This window comes from Numida meleagris, chromosome 13, assembly GCF_002078875.1.
Source record: "Numida meleagris isolate 19003 breed g44 Domestic line chromosome 13, NumMel1.0, whole genome shotgun sequence".
NCBI classification, from domain to species: domain Eukaryota; kingdom Metazoa; phylum Chordata; class Aves; order Galliformes; family Numididae; genus Numida; species Numida meleagris.
The window spans coordinates 10,109,516-10,124,510 of record NC_034421.1 but is presented as its reverse complement, the minus strand read 5'-3'; the positions used below and the strand labels follow the sequence as shown (position 1 = coordinate 10,124,510).

At 40.1% G+C, this 14,995-nt stretch overlaps 1 long non-coding RNA gene across 1 annotated transcript in view; it reads left to right on the top strand.

The window, feature by feature from the left end:
• LOC110405904 overlaps positions 880-14,995 on the top strand; it is a 160,117-nt gene continuing 146,001 nt past the window's right edge. The window contains exon 1 of the long non-coding RNA XR_002443173.1: positions 880-997. This is a non-coding gene — a long non-coding RNA (uncharacterized LOC110405904). The remainder of the gene's footprint in view (positions 998-14,995) is intronic.

Below are 14,995 nucleotides of genomic sequence, written 5' to 3'. Positions count from 1 at the left end.
CAGGCAGCGGAGAGCTGCCCCCAAAATATGCCAGAGAGGTTACCCCAAAATATGCATAGTAAGTCCCTGAGTAGAACTGTGGATTTACCATGCCTTTCAATTTTGAATTTCAAGGTATGATTTGAAATTTAGGTAAAACTAACAATAAACAGCCACTTGCAAGAGTACTACAGAGCAATGACTCATAGAGTACCTGTGGGCAAAGCAACCTGCTTAGGACATAGGAAAAAGGTGGAATAGGCCTTTTAATGACTTAAAAATTACTGGCTGGAGTTTAGATCAGATGAATTCTTCCTGGTGTTGGACACAACTGCCACAGTCACTGCGGCAGTCAGGAGGAGGAAGCAGGCAGTAAGGGCTGCTCGCTTGCATGTGCATTTTGTGCGTGCACTTCATTCCTGTTTCACTGGGACAGTGGCTGTGTTTTAAAATGGTAAATGCTGGGTCAGGGATCAGCTGAGGAAGGTGTGGATTTGTCAGTTCACCCTCTGCTAGTGAGAGACTGCAGGAAGGCACTGGGGAAGCCTTTGGGCTGTTGCACAATGCCAGTGCACAGTGGCTGTGTAGACACTGTGTTGAATACTTTGATTTTTAATGATGTTTCCATATAGTAAAGACACCTTATGGCCATGTTTTGCTTCAGCTCCTATGCATCCAAATGACTTCAACGCTGCTCTCAGCTGCCATAAAATTGTACTCTGTGTAGGTTTTTATTCTGTAACCAGTAAGTTAAACTTTCACAACAGGGAAGTTAAATCTCAAATAGGTCCTGACAGCTCTATTAATCATATAAAAGCCATGATTTTTGTTATGCATCTTCACAGAGAATTTTATGCATAAAGAATTGCCTGTTTTAATCTGAATTCTCTTCACAGGAGAAAAATACATCTCTGAGAATAACAGCCTGGAAAATGCAGCTGAGCTGTGCTGATGGACCAGAGCGGCCAGGCCACTGGCAATCAAAGAAAGCAGCAGCAGGTGATCAGAATATTCCCAGGTAATTGACTACACTGCAGGCACTGTAATGAGCTCCCCAGCAGAAACAAGATGAGCTGCTAAGCAGACACACCACTGAAAATGCAAAACTGGTTTTGAAGTCAAGTAGATGTTGTCATGTAAGTAGAAATCTGCTCCTTATCCCTGTACAGGTTTCAAAATGAATAATAACAAAGATAAAAATGGGCAGGAACGAATGTGATGCAATGTTTCTTTGATCTATGTCTTAAAGGAAGAACTGATTGTCATAAGGCCTGCACTCAGTTTCCAGGTTGCTGAAAGATGTTTGCATAAGTGAAGGGCAGTTGTCATGTTATCTGCTGTCACATCATGATCGTCCTTCATTTCTCACTAGACATGTGTATGTTATATAGGAGGTGGTGCACAATGTGCAGGAACAATGTTATGGACAAAGCGATCTACTCAGAGATGCCCTCTGAATTTAGCATTATGGGAAGACTATGGAGCTTGGCTCAAGCTATGTTAAATTTCCATTAACGTTGACAATGTAGGTATGTTGAAAGACCTATGCGGTTAAAATGAATATTTTTTCTGACTTTGCAGGAACTGTGAAGATAGCAGCAGCCAAGTAAGGGTAATGCTATGACCAATTTCTAGGTTTTCTGAACCACAAAAACTAGAATATTGCTTAGTTTTGGTGACTATATTTTGTCCAGCTTGTGAACAAGCCTTACACAGGGAGCCTCATTATGTGTTCATCATGGCTCTCCTAGCCTTAAAGTAGATAGCATAAAACTATGTTTGTTAAAGTTCACAGCACATTTTTTGGTGTAGACAGAGAGGAAGACCACTGTATTGAATTCATTTAAAGGACTTACTTACATGTGTTTTTGGTGTAGGTTTTTAAGAGAGAAAGGGAGAATCCTTATTTTCTCTTTATTGGTATGGAGAAAATGTATAGGCAACTTGGTTTTGTGTTTGAGAACCAAGATTTGGATTGGATGAGGGGACAAACTGGAATGATCTGCAGGAGTGAGAAGGATCAGTGTGACAGGAAAGAGCCCTTCTGGTATTGGGTTCTGAAAGACAGCTGGGCAGAACATGGAGTGTTCAACATTTTCATATCTTAATTGGAATTCCGCTCTGTGGTTGTGTCAAATTTTGGGAGGCATACATTCTAGAATGTGCTACAGATATCCAGTATTGCACTTCTTATTCAAGAGGAAAACAAACATTCTGGGGCTTCATGGTACCAACCTGAAAAGGTTAAAAGAAAATTTGCCATTACAACTTACAGCCATGTGCAGGCAAAGCTTTTTGTTTGGTTCATTGATTGGAAAGAGTCTCTGTTCCTGCTAACACAGCTCCTTGTATTGCTTAAGTCACAATCTGGTGGGAAATGAAACACTGTTGTTTGTACGTTATAGTTCCTTGTCTTTGAGTATAATTGCAATTATGTTCTGTAGCTATAACAAATACTCTGAATGTATTATAAGAAGGCAGGAGGGAAAGAAAAGCCTGCTGCATTGCAGTCCAGAGCCTATTCCCAATTCCTCATATAATTTACTTACAATGGATTCTGCAAATTATTCATAAAATAGCAGCAGGCCTCGTTTAACAACATGACAGGGCTGCATGTAATTAGAACAATTTTAAAGTGTTTTTACTTCCCTATAGATCAATTGTTCCTGCTATAAATGTTTCTACAGCAACACATACGTTTTTTTCACTGTAAAGTGCCATGCAGCCAGCTGCGGAAGTAAATATGTGGCTGTAGTGTGGGAGTACCAGGTAGATGGTCTAGGTGAACCTGTCTACGGTAACATGTTCTGAAAATGGCTTACCTGTTTCTATTCAAGAATTAGCAAATTCATGGAGCTTTGCAGAGACACAGATGGCACGGTACTCAGCTCAAGTTCAATGTCATGAATGGGCAAAACCATTGTAGGTGACCCATTTCATCCAAAGAAGAGTCGAGATTCTATTTACACATTCCAGTATGGTGTCTACATTATGATTTCACCAGGTCAGCCAATTTCTCTGCTGTGACAAAGCAGAAAGCATACATTTCTAGTATGCACCTAAAAAGGTATCCCTACTGTCATTTCATTTAAAACACTTTTGGTTTTACATGAAATCTTAATTTTATGACAATTTCCAAGGTATTGGATGCCTAATGCCGCTCTGGTGGTCATGGGCAATCAAACTTGTCTGAAGTAACTGGTAAGCATCAGTTTCCTTTCTGAAAGCATCCACTGCTCTAAGTCTGCTTTACACTATTTGATGAAGTGAAGAGATCACAGGTCCTGGTTCTTTATTTAAAGATTGTATCTCACCTGACAAGTAATGCTGTTGGAGGGCGAGGGAGGAAATGACAGAGAAGAGGAGCTGCTGCTTCATGACATTTCCACTGCAGATCTTAAGTGTGTGAAATGCTGGACAAACAAAAACAACAAAACACCAAGCAACAAACAAAAACACAAAAAAACCATTTAGTGTTCCTATTGGTAATGTTTGAAAGCTTAATGCAAAGCTCACCAAAGTCTACGGGGATACTTCCATTAACTTCATTGGGCTTTAGATCAAGCTGTGAACGGTTGTTATGTTCCATTTAGATAATGATCTCTTCCTTTCTCCCTTTTCAGATTGTTCAAGTTTGCTTTGCCCACAGCATTATTTTGTATGTCATTTGTTTCCTTTTCTCTAGTGTTTCTCTGCCAGTGGCCTAACTTTAAATGGGACTTAGATTAGCTATGTAATTATGTTTTCTGGGTCTGTGTTGAACATTAATTCATCTGTTCAAATCACAAAGCATTTAAGTTAGATAATGCCATGGAGATTTAGGAGGTCAGTCTTTTACGAGAGAAATTATAGATTAGAAGATCTGGACTTTGTTGATATTTATTCCCAGTTCAGCGTTTCCTTTCTCAGACCCCACCTTGTCAGGTCTTTGCAAATGTTCACAACTCAATCACCTTACTGTTCAAGGTAAGTGGAGTAAGGCAAGTGTATCAGAAAAGAAAGAGTGTACTAAAGCATAAGCATGGTGGATTATGAGAGCCAGGTTCTCAGGTGAGCTCAAAACAAGAGCATGCCTTTAACTCCTGCAGACTCTGGTGAATTATCTCCCCTGGTGACCAACCCAGCCAGTCTCCAAAATAGAAAGGACAGTCTATAAAAAGGGATGAAACTGCTAAGGGACAAATCCCTCATGCCTTTTGTTTCACACTGTGTGCACTAAAGTGCTGTTGCTGTATACATTCACAGTAACACCTGGACTGTACAAGACTCAATTTCCATCCGTGAGATGCTGCTATGAGTCAAACATTATTTAAAAATTGAGTTTCTGATACAGTTTTCTCATAAATGTATCATATTTGATGAAAAGGGATCAAAAACCAGTGACTTGTCATTAGTGGTGCAAATGTTTTCAGTTCATTAAGTCCTTAGAGTAACACCTGGAGGTTGCAAAAGTCCTCAGTGCTCCCTTGGGATCTCAGCAGGTGCGTGAAGATTGTCTGGAACCATATGAGCTAACGAGTTAGTACAAAGAGCCATTTCTGGGGATGAGATTCTGTCCTGCACTCCAACGCTCCATCCCCACACAGCAAGTCATGGCACTTAAACACATGCTTTAACTTTAATGGGCTTTTGCTTGTGCTTATGTTTAAGTGCTCTGAGGAAATGGTGCCAATGAGAGGAGAGGAGAGGGAGAGGGAGAGCGCAGGAAAAGGGAAGCAGATAAAGAGAAATATGGTTGTCTGGAGAAAGAGGCAATGACTGGGTTATGCCGTACAAGGGGGACTTAATAACTGGAAAACATCTCATAAAGTATTCAAGGAGGGAGAGGCTTTAACCAGGCAGATTTTTCCCGAGGAGCACACCTGAAGTCATTTCCCTCGAATGATGAGTGTCTACCAAAGGAAGAAAATCTTGTTATCTTCTGTCCAGCTGAGATGTCTAATTTTAGGACTGGCAAGAACTTTGGGAATTTTTCATGAAGGAAAAATGTGTCCTAAAAAAACCGCAGAAAAATATGAGAATTTTGAAAGTAAGTTTTCAATCTATGAAAAGAGTCTTCTCTAGAATTTCCAGAACTGTTTATAGAGTGAGAAAGCAAACCTTCACTCTGTAGCCACTAGCTGGCAGCTTTTGCTTGGCCTGTGAAGCCTTTTGCTTGCACCAAGATCCTTGGTTTCCAAAGCTCTCATGACAGATAAGTACCCTGAATACCATAGATAGATTCAACGACCTTCTGACCTAACAAACATTGAAAGAAGGACAGCTTAACAAGAAAGTCCTGCTTATTTTGGGGTAGATTGTCCTGTCTCTTTTGCCCTTATTGTGATTAAAAAGGGGGAAAAAAAAAGCTATTTTGGACCAGAAGGGATGGTTGCACAAAAATGCAGTAACATTTTCTCCACTTTTGAAAACAGCTCTCCCTTCTACACAGGGAGGGAAAAAAAGGCATCAAAACAAATTCCCAAGCAGATTTTCTGCCTGCCCATTTATATGCATAGCTGGTACCTCACTGCATAGTCCACCAACAGACAGGCAGCAGCACAAAGACTTGGGAAGGAAACTCATTTAATAAGAATCCACATTTGCTGTTCTTTACAGCCCTGGTGTTTAGTTATGTACAGCTTTCAGCTGTTATCTTTTTCAATAGATGCTCTCTCAAGCTGTTCAAAGGGAAAATGTGAGACAGTAAATGCTAACAAAGAGCCATCCTACAGTTTCCCATCTTGATAAGGAAATCCAGCTGATGTCTGTAAACAAGATTCTTTTCTTCCTAGGTGTTTGCCAACATCAGGCCTCTGCAACTATGTATAGTAACCATTTCAGCAGGAATCTGACTGGCCTTTAAAGAGGGTTTTAACCCATAATTTTATCTCACCTGTGATATTGTATGCGTGTGGGGACACAAAAGGGCAAGGTGGGCATTCCTCTCCTTTGTTAATGCTCCAAATGGCTTATTAAATGAGCAGAAACAGGACTCCAGTCCCAAATCGTTGTGTAGCTGCTTCCAGCCCAGGCAGATCCTGTCCCTCACCTGGCTGTGCACTGTGAGGCTTTGGAGGATGTTCTCAAGGTGAGAACTACTTAAAGGCTAAGTAGTTAAATGACTAAAGCCATAAGGATGCCAGTAGGAGTAGTAAGGCATTGCTATTAAATGATGCTTGTACTTTTTTCCTGGTATTTGCTGATTTGCAAAACTTCTATTCAAAGATACGTACAGAGTGAAATCTTTCAGCATAACTTTGCTAACAGAGCTACCAGTACAAGCTCTTTGTGGAAGTCACAGATTTCTGTTACCACTGAGAGCTGATGCAGGACAAGGTTGGAGTGTAGCCAGAGATAGCCTGGGATACAAAGGCAGCCTGACGGAGGAGCCCATGGCAGCATGGGGTGAGGATGCAAGAGGAGCCTCTCCAAGCCTTCCTTCCAATGGAAGGAAGTGCCACCATTTCCTCAGCCCTTGGGCAAATAAAGGTACGATTTCAAACCTGTGCTCCTCTGACACACAGCTTCCCCCTGAACCTGTGTGAAACGACTGATGATCATTTGTTACGTGAAGAGCGAGCCTTGTGAGAACTTGGCGTGATCAAAGCCTGCTGCTTACAGATGGAGGTGCTGATGCTGCAGTAAGGCTGACAGCTTCCTTCTGTACTTCCTTAATCAAAGAGGAGGGGGGAATAAGACCCTTCAAAGTATTGGAGGCAGTGTAACAGCACATGGTGTCTGACTTCAAGGAGGTGCACCGCCCATGGGCGTTACAGACCAGGTTCCAGGAAAGCTTTCCGCTGTTTCTGTGAATCCCTGTTTGGCAGAGCACAAAAGCATGTCCTGTTCTGCAGTGAAATGCATGTAAAAAAAATTTGGTAATACTGATTTACAGTTGTGCTTGGATTATGCTGTGGAAGAAGGCTGATGAGTTTAAGGCAAGCAGTCACACAAGTAGCTGTGGTGACAAGCTCAGTAACACAGGTAAGTCCAGAGACATACTTTATTACACAGAGTTTCTATGACAAAGTGGTGGTCCATAAAGAGAAAGGAAGTTTAATTTTTCTTTCAGGTAGGCTTCTCTTTTGGCAAGTTTCTTCTTAATTTCTTTCCTTTAACTGTACTCACTGGAACTCAAGACTCTTTCCTCTCCGGGACTATAGTCAGGCACTTAACAACATATCAACATCATAATTCTCCAGTTTAATACTTCTAGGCTCAGATAGCCCTGTCAGACCAGAATCTTCTGGGCTCAATTAGTGTGAAGTGTAGAACTGAAAAGAGGAGATAGATGCTGAAATGGGGAAGGCCCCAACTGACCTGAATATACTATCTCTAGCAGTTCTGATTTCTCAGCATCAATCACGGACACTCTCTTTTCTTTCTTGAGGAAAGAAGTAGTCTTCTGAGAAAGGCATGGTACTTCTGCACTCATTCTAAGCTCGGTTGCTTCCTGTGCATTGAGCAATACCAGATCATTACACACTGGTGCAGTCTGACCTGCTGTAACCTTAATAAAATATGCAAGGCTGTAGGTTGATCTCGTTGGACTGAAAGAGAGTGGGAGAGAGACAAGATGGCAAAAAAAAGCCTTGCCTGTCTGCTGTGCCCACCTGAAGCCTTCCTGTGATGGATGGCAGTTCCCTATGTTGGCTGTCTCCAGAGCTTCTTAAAACCCACAGCTGAGCTGGAGTGCTGCAACATTGCATGTACTTAGACCTGTGGTAGGAATGCTTCCTTTGCTCAGTCTCTGCTGTTCCTGCTCTGTTTTGCACTGAGGTAACAAGTCACTTAAAGTTAGGAAAAGATGGAACCGTGGCTCCCTTTCTTCTCTGCATTCACCTGCAGAATTCATTGGGCACTGAAATGCATTTTGGCTCCAGTGCTTGAGAGTGACATTAGCAATGACATTTCCTTGGACAGGGGGAGGGGCTATGTCTCTGCTTAGGCTATGGCTAAGGGGTAACCAGAAGGTAAGATGGCCAGAAATTGTGTTCCAAACTGTTGCACTGGAATATTCATAGCACCTTTTTTCAGCCGTGTCCTCACTTCAGCACAGACTGTGAGCCACCGGCTGTAAAATGGGGAGGAAATACTTAAGGCTGGTGGTCACAATGCACACAGACAAATAGGACAGTGTAATCAGTCTTTAAAAGCTGGGTCTGCGAATTTTCTAGATGAATTTCTTGATAAATTTTCTTAAAGTTTTTGTTAATTTTGCATTTGTTCCTCAGAAGGAACTGTGCAACTGCTACAGCCTTCCCTGTTAACGTGTTCTTTAATAATCAAAAAACCTTCAATTATTTCATCTTAAAGCTTTGACTTTACCATTCTGAATCAACTTGTGGCTATAGGGATTCACCACCAGTGTAACTCTTGTGTATGGCCTCAGTCCAGAAAAGTACTTAAGCACATGCTTAATTTCAATTTTGAACTAAATGGGGCAGTGAATCACATGCTCCAGTCTCAAATGAGGTTGAAATTAAAATCAACTGTGTCTCTCCGCTTTCCTGCATGAAGACTGTATACGCCTCTTATAGTGCTTGCCAGCATTTCCATTACTGAAAAGTATTCATTCTGCTTGCTTTGTACCATCTACCTCTTAATTATTCTTGAATAGTTTTGTTTGCTTCTTCATCAGATGGTTCTTATTTCTATGAAAACCTGTGACAAAAATTTGGCCTGCACAAACTGATATCAAGAGAGAATCCTGAGGCAATTGCCTTGTGGAATTTTTTCTCTTTTGCCTTTTTTGCAACTCCTTTAGTTTAATCCCGATCACAGATACAGTCATTAAAAGGCAATTTGAAACAGCTAGTGCTGCCTCTTGTGATCAAAGAAATTTAAAATCATATTTGCCATGTTGAAAATACCCCAGAGAATAGAAGAAATTGTGATGATTTGCAGTTGCCTGATTAGAAGCAAATATTCAGAAATTAATTTCATCAAGTCCTAAACTCAACATCTTCCAAAGGGATGGAGATAAGGTGATCTCGTTCCTAGATCTTACTTTGTAAATTATTCAGCTAAAGAATATCAAAATGATCTCTCATCTGTTTTATTAATATGGCATAAACTGGTATAATATGGTATTATGGAATAATGGGACAATGAGCAGAAAGAAGTGGAGAGAACGTATGTAAGTGGCTGGTCATAGACTAGGCGATTGCTTTTGGTTTGCTTTTTGTTTTGTTGTTATGCTTTTCCATGCAGGAAGGGCCATGGACCCAGCTTCTTGTCATTGGCCTAGAGCTTTGGGCTTAGAGACATGAAGTGTTAGATGTGCATGGATTCTGGTAGCACTTAAAAAGAAGTAAGGCAAAATAAGTTGTGAGAAGAAAAAGTCTGTTACTTCAGCATTAGGTTAGAGTGCTTACAAGAAAATGCAATTTTTTGGATTATTCTGAAGAGCCATCTGTGTTATGTAGTATGTGATTTGAACTCCAATTGGGAAATCCTGTCTATTTACATTATCCAGTGTACACAGTTGTTTACTGTTTCTCCATTATGTGCATAGAATTTTGGTCAAATAGTCATTACCTTGATAAATTCTAGGCATGGTAAACATGCAAAAATGGGGGGGGGGAGATCTAAATTCTCTAGTTGAACTTACAAACTTGTAAAAGCTTAATGGAGATTGTGTTAATTTAGAAATCCAAGGGAACTGAGGACTATAAGCAAATGCACTCAGTCCTGAATGAACCATCTTTGGCTGTTTTTCAGTGCAGAGAAACATATTGTCACTGGGCTGATCAAGCAGAGAAATTACCTCAGTTTATACTTGGGGATGAACTCTGTGCTCCTCTGGCCAACATGGACAGGAAGAGGACAGATGTAAGGACAGAGTGGGGTTCATTTTAACTTGATTGCTTGTCTTGGTATGCAGTGGAAGTAAAACGAGATGATTTAGAAAGATATTAATTACTATAATTTCTTACTATGTAATATTTGATTGTTTTACTTGAGTAAGCATAAATTGGTAAAGCTCGCATCAGGAAATGTCACTGTTTGTGAAGGCCCAGCAGAGGTTGCTTTCTTCTCTTGAGTGACCAACATTGTAAGATCCTGTGTATGTTCTTAGCAATCAGAAATGTTATTTGACAAGCCAGGACATTTTTAACCTGCTGAAGAGAGGCCCTCCTACAGCAGAGCTTAATGACGTGGATAAAGTTGCTATTTGCGTTCTTCCTTTCATACTTGATAAGAAAATGGAGGCTTGTATTATTATTTTTTAAGGGCTAAGGACCTCTCAGTCAAGATAAATGAAAGGTGGTCTTTAGTGCTGTAACCACCAGCTGTGTTCAGAGCTGAACAACAGGAGTTGTTCTAAATATTGTTGGACTCCTACACAAATGTTCAAGGGCTTAATCTTGTAATATAAATGTATATAAGTTGTTACACACAAATGACTCTTTTTTTTTTCCACCTCTTGTATAAACATCTTTTAACTTTTTTTTTCACTTACTGTCTGCCTTTTGCCAGTTCTCTTCATTCTTTCCACGATCCTGTAAGGCTCCATCTAGGGCTTCCTGACTCTCTGTTGGAGAGGGGAAGGGAAGTCTCTGTGTGCCCCCAGATCCATGTTTTCACCACCTGTTGCTTACTCAGAAACCTGTGTCTAATCCAAGAACTTGCATCTGCACAGACTGATGATTAACCCTTCCTATCAAATGGTCTTTTTAATCTTTTTTTTTTCCAGGGGGGAATCAAATGATGAACAAGATAAGAAAACTTAATGGAATTAGTCTATGGTGATGGAAATTAAAAAATAATTTATCATTAGGCAGCAATTCCAGCTTCAGCTTAGAGCAGGGATTCAGAGATTGTTTTTGTGATATTCGTAAAAGTAAGCTGAAAACTTGACAACTCCCGGTCACCACTGCCTGTAAATCTGATGTCAGAGCCCTGGTGTTTTCAGACATCAGGGGGCATATACCTTGTGTTGACACAGCTTTGGTTCTTGGTGGTGTAGGAAGACCGTGCAAACACATACAAGACTTCCGTCAGTTTAAAGACCCGTGATGAGAGAAGAATGCCATGATTCTGCTATGGATTCGCCTTTTCACAGGCACTCTAGAGGCTGATTAGGCAATGTAAGGGCACGCACTGTCAGAGCAATGCTCAGAAAAACAAAGCATTGCCCTGAGATGCCAAATACCACTTTAGGGACTGTTGTCTCTGCATGTTGCATCCAGACTACATCAAATTAGGCTCAATTATTTCCGCCACTCAGCATATTCCACAGAAGAATGTGAAAGAACGGCCGCGGAGACTAGTCCCCAGAGAAAAAGGCATGAATTCTGAGGTAAGGAGAGATGACAGGACCACGTGGGACATTAACTTGAGTTATAAATTTAGAAAAAAAACGTGTTTAGTATATACTTAATGGAGCAGCTTGGACTCCAGCTACTGTATACTCACCTGGAATGCTAGATGATGACTTTGTCAATGGTTTGCAGAAATTTGTTGTATGTGGGATTTTTAGTGATAGTTCTCTAGAAGGGAAATGAGAAACTTTCTATGCCTCTCCTGCATAGAAAGTGTTTTGCTCCAGCACTCGGCCATCCTGGCAACCTGCTGCTTGCCTCTCCTAGTTGGTAGATATCTCGTGGAAATGGTGAAAGGGAACATGAAAACCTTCCCTCGATATACAGAATGAAGATAGATTCTTGATTTAAATCAAGTCACTGTGGAGGGGTAAAAATGGATGTAGCCAAATTTGTCCCACCTCTAGCTGGCACCTGCTAGAGGCTGTTTCTGCATACTGAGAGAGGTACCTGCAGACTCCTGGTTGGTCGTACTCTGCATTCTCCTTTATTTTTATTTAAAAAACAAATAAAAAGAAACTCATGAATCCTTACCAGAAAAATTGCACCATAGTTTAAACTGTATTTGCTCTGTTTGCTCAGTCCCACTGTCTGGGAGCACAAGCTTGCAAGTCTGCTGTAACTAAACTGTTATACCAAGGTATCCCCATATCATGTCAAACACGATGTGACGAAATTTTGCCTTATAGTGGCAACCCCATACAAATTTTTTAGAATCCCAAAATTTCTGCTTGTTGGTTTCAGTCCACTTGTCTGTGTTCCAATTATATATGAAAAGAATGAGGAGATGGTTTCTCTTACCTATTTCTCCTCTTTTTCATGTATTGATTGCTTTACACTTGCTTCAAACAATCAATAATCCATTAGATAGCAGAGGAATAGCACTATAGCAGAAAAGAGCCTCTGCTGCCAAAATTGAAAGCTCAGTGTCTAACGACAAAAGTTTTTTCAAAAAAGGAATGAAAATCTTTTGGTAACTGAGCAAGTGACAGTATAATCCTGCAGACCGACTGGCAGGGTGTAGCTGTTACTGTCAACAGAAATTGTCTCTACCAAATCTTCATTAATTCAAGAAAATATCTGATAAATGTGCTAAAGGAAACGATTTAGGAAGATACTCCCATGTAAGAATGCAATAGAATAGCATACAGCAATGTTCTGTTCAACTTCACTGGTATGTAGTGCTTACAGAGGCACAGGACCTGGAGATACCATCTCACCTGATGCTTGTTTTGTTCTGAAGCTTACGTTTCTCTGCTGTGAGGTTTCTGTAAGACCAGCACAGTTAGGCTTTCTGAGTAGCTGTTATCCCGGGTTTTGGAAGGTGTAAGTGATGTTTTTCTTCCTTCTTCTTCTTAATTAGATTTTCATAATGAATAAGAACAGGTATTTTTGTATAATGAGGCACTGTAATCATGATGGGTACAGATATTATAAAAAATCTTTAAAATACATCAGGAATAAATACAGATTTTCTGCAATGAAGACATTTTTAAAGATTAGCAAAGGAATTATTTTTGTTTGCAGTTTTGAAGTCAAATGAATTACTAGTTAACGGGAGGTATGAACCTATTGATTTCAAGTGTTTCACACATTTAACAAAAATTTAGATTGGTGCTTCTGAAAACTTTCATTAATGTTACCAAGCCTCAATAGAGCCCAGATTCCTCCAAGCATAGAGGCTATACAATAGATCTGGAGAGCCCTTCAGAAATGTTATTATCTCCACTCTGTTTCTTTGATGTCCAAAAAAAAGTGCACCACCAGATTTCAGGATTGGCCCCACTGAGTTCCACGAAGAATAAGTGTTGGTGAGTCTGACACTTGGTGTACAAGAGGTGGCTGCCTTTGTCTAAATGCTTGAATGGTCCCTGGTAGGGCTGAATTCCACTAAGTCCATTATTTGTGGTGCATGTTTTAACCAAAATGCAGAGTGGCAGCCCTGGTGAAACCCCAGAATAACTCCAAATGATTCTTTTTAAGACTTTAGTTGTTTTTGTAAACATATGTCAAATTTAATAATGAGCTTGTTTAACTGATTGTTTTTTACAAGACAAAGTGTATTAGGTACACATAAAGCTTTCCTTATGGATATATGTGAGCTTTCTTCATATGTTGGGAATGTTCTGGATAAAAAGAATCCTTGCTCAGTGTGCTGTCCTCTTTATCCCGTTTGCCAGAAAAAAAAACAGATATAATGGGGGTTGAATTTTTACTCTAATTTTGACTTTTCTCCTCAAACAATATCAGTGAGGATTTGCAGCTAAATCTCTGAGAAATTAATGCCATGAAAACCTTTAGACTGTTCGAGGGAAGAAATGGAAAAGCAGAAAATTGTTACTCAAAGACAAAACATTTGAAATGCCTATAAGCCAACAGAATGGGAGATATAGTAGAGCCTCAAGAGTAGTGATTACAAGTAACCACAGTGATGCTGAGCTGAGCTGTCTCTTTCAGTGATGCTCAACAGCTTTGGCTAAAGGTGAACAGGATGTGGTGTGTTTAGTTTGAGGTTCAATTCTCTCGTTATTTTTGGGAGTTGTTTTGTTATTTCTTTTTAGTGGGGGGAGGTATTTTGGTTTGGCTACTTAATAAGTTATACTTAGTTTAGAGATGAATAGGAATTATGCATTTAGAGGAGTAATTTCCCATACTTTAGTAAATTCTTCTCTTCAGTTCCACTGTCTGTGGGAATCTTGGAGTTTTGTCTTTAGTTAATCTCAGAATATACATGTTAAATTATTGATAGAATTAAGTTATGATCACTATACCCTTCAAATGCACAGAATATTTAGAGGCTTTTCATTCCGAACCCTCTCTTCTATCTCCTAAATTACCCTCATGGTTTCTGTTTCAGTGTTGGAGACCTCTTGCTTGAAGTTTTTTTGTGTCCCCTGTAGTTGTGATTGTATTTAAGAAAGTCTATTTGTGCGTTTACTATCAGTATGATCTGACATTAATAAGAGGAAATAAAAAATGATTTTTCTCTACTCTCCATGTACTTAAGGTCTATGTCTGTAAGAGTCTATGTGCTTTTGTAGATTTTCAAAATGGGAGGTGGACATTTGAGATCAGAGCTGGTCAGTGTGGGTAGAGACAGACATGAAATGCTCTGCGCTTGTTTTTGATGTGGCTGAATGTGAGCCATACCTTATTCATGTGGCTCTTTGAGGCACTGTGCCCAGGCTGCTCTGCTGTCTCACTCAGAAACCTGCAGTAATCTTCCAGGCACATATTCTTCCTGTGGTAAAGTCAGGGAAAGACGATGGATGTCTATATTGGTGTAAATGACTTTCTTTAAGCTCTTACTCCAGCTGACCTTACAGGAGTTTCTTTGGGACTAGTTATGAGGCTGTATTATGTGGAGGTGGTGAGGCCCAGATGGGTAGGAGCTCATCCTCGGTGTGGTCAACATGACGCTTTCTCAGGAAAAGGATCTTGTTACGGAACTTAGATTTGTGATTGCAGCACTTGCACGTCAAGGCTCAATCCACCTGAAGAGTCATTGCAGGAATGTTTCTTTCTTTAAAGATGATATTTATGTATGAAAAACGCAGAGCTAATGTCCAGATATTAAGGTGCGTATGGCATTATTTTCTAAGCATCTGGCAGAGTATTTCCAGATGAGTTTAATTAACAGTTTTGGTTCCACTCAGGGCCATTTTTCTAACTACATTATCATTAAAGTAAATCTCAGTGCTCCACTG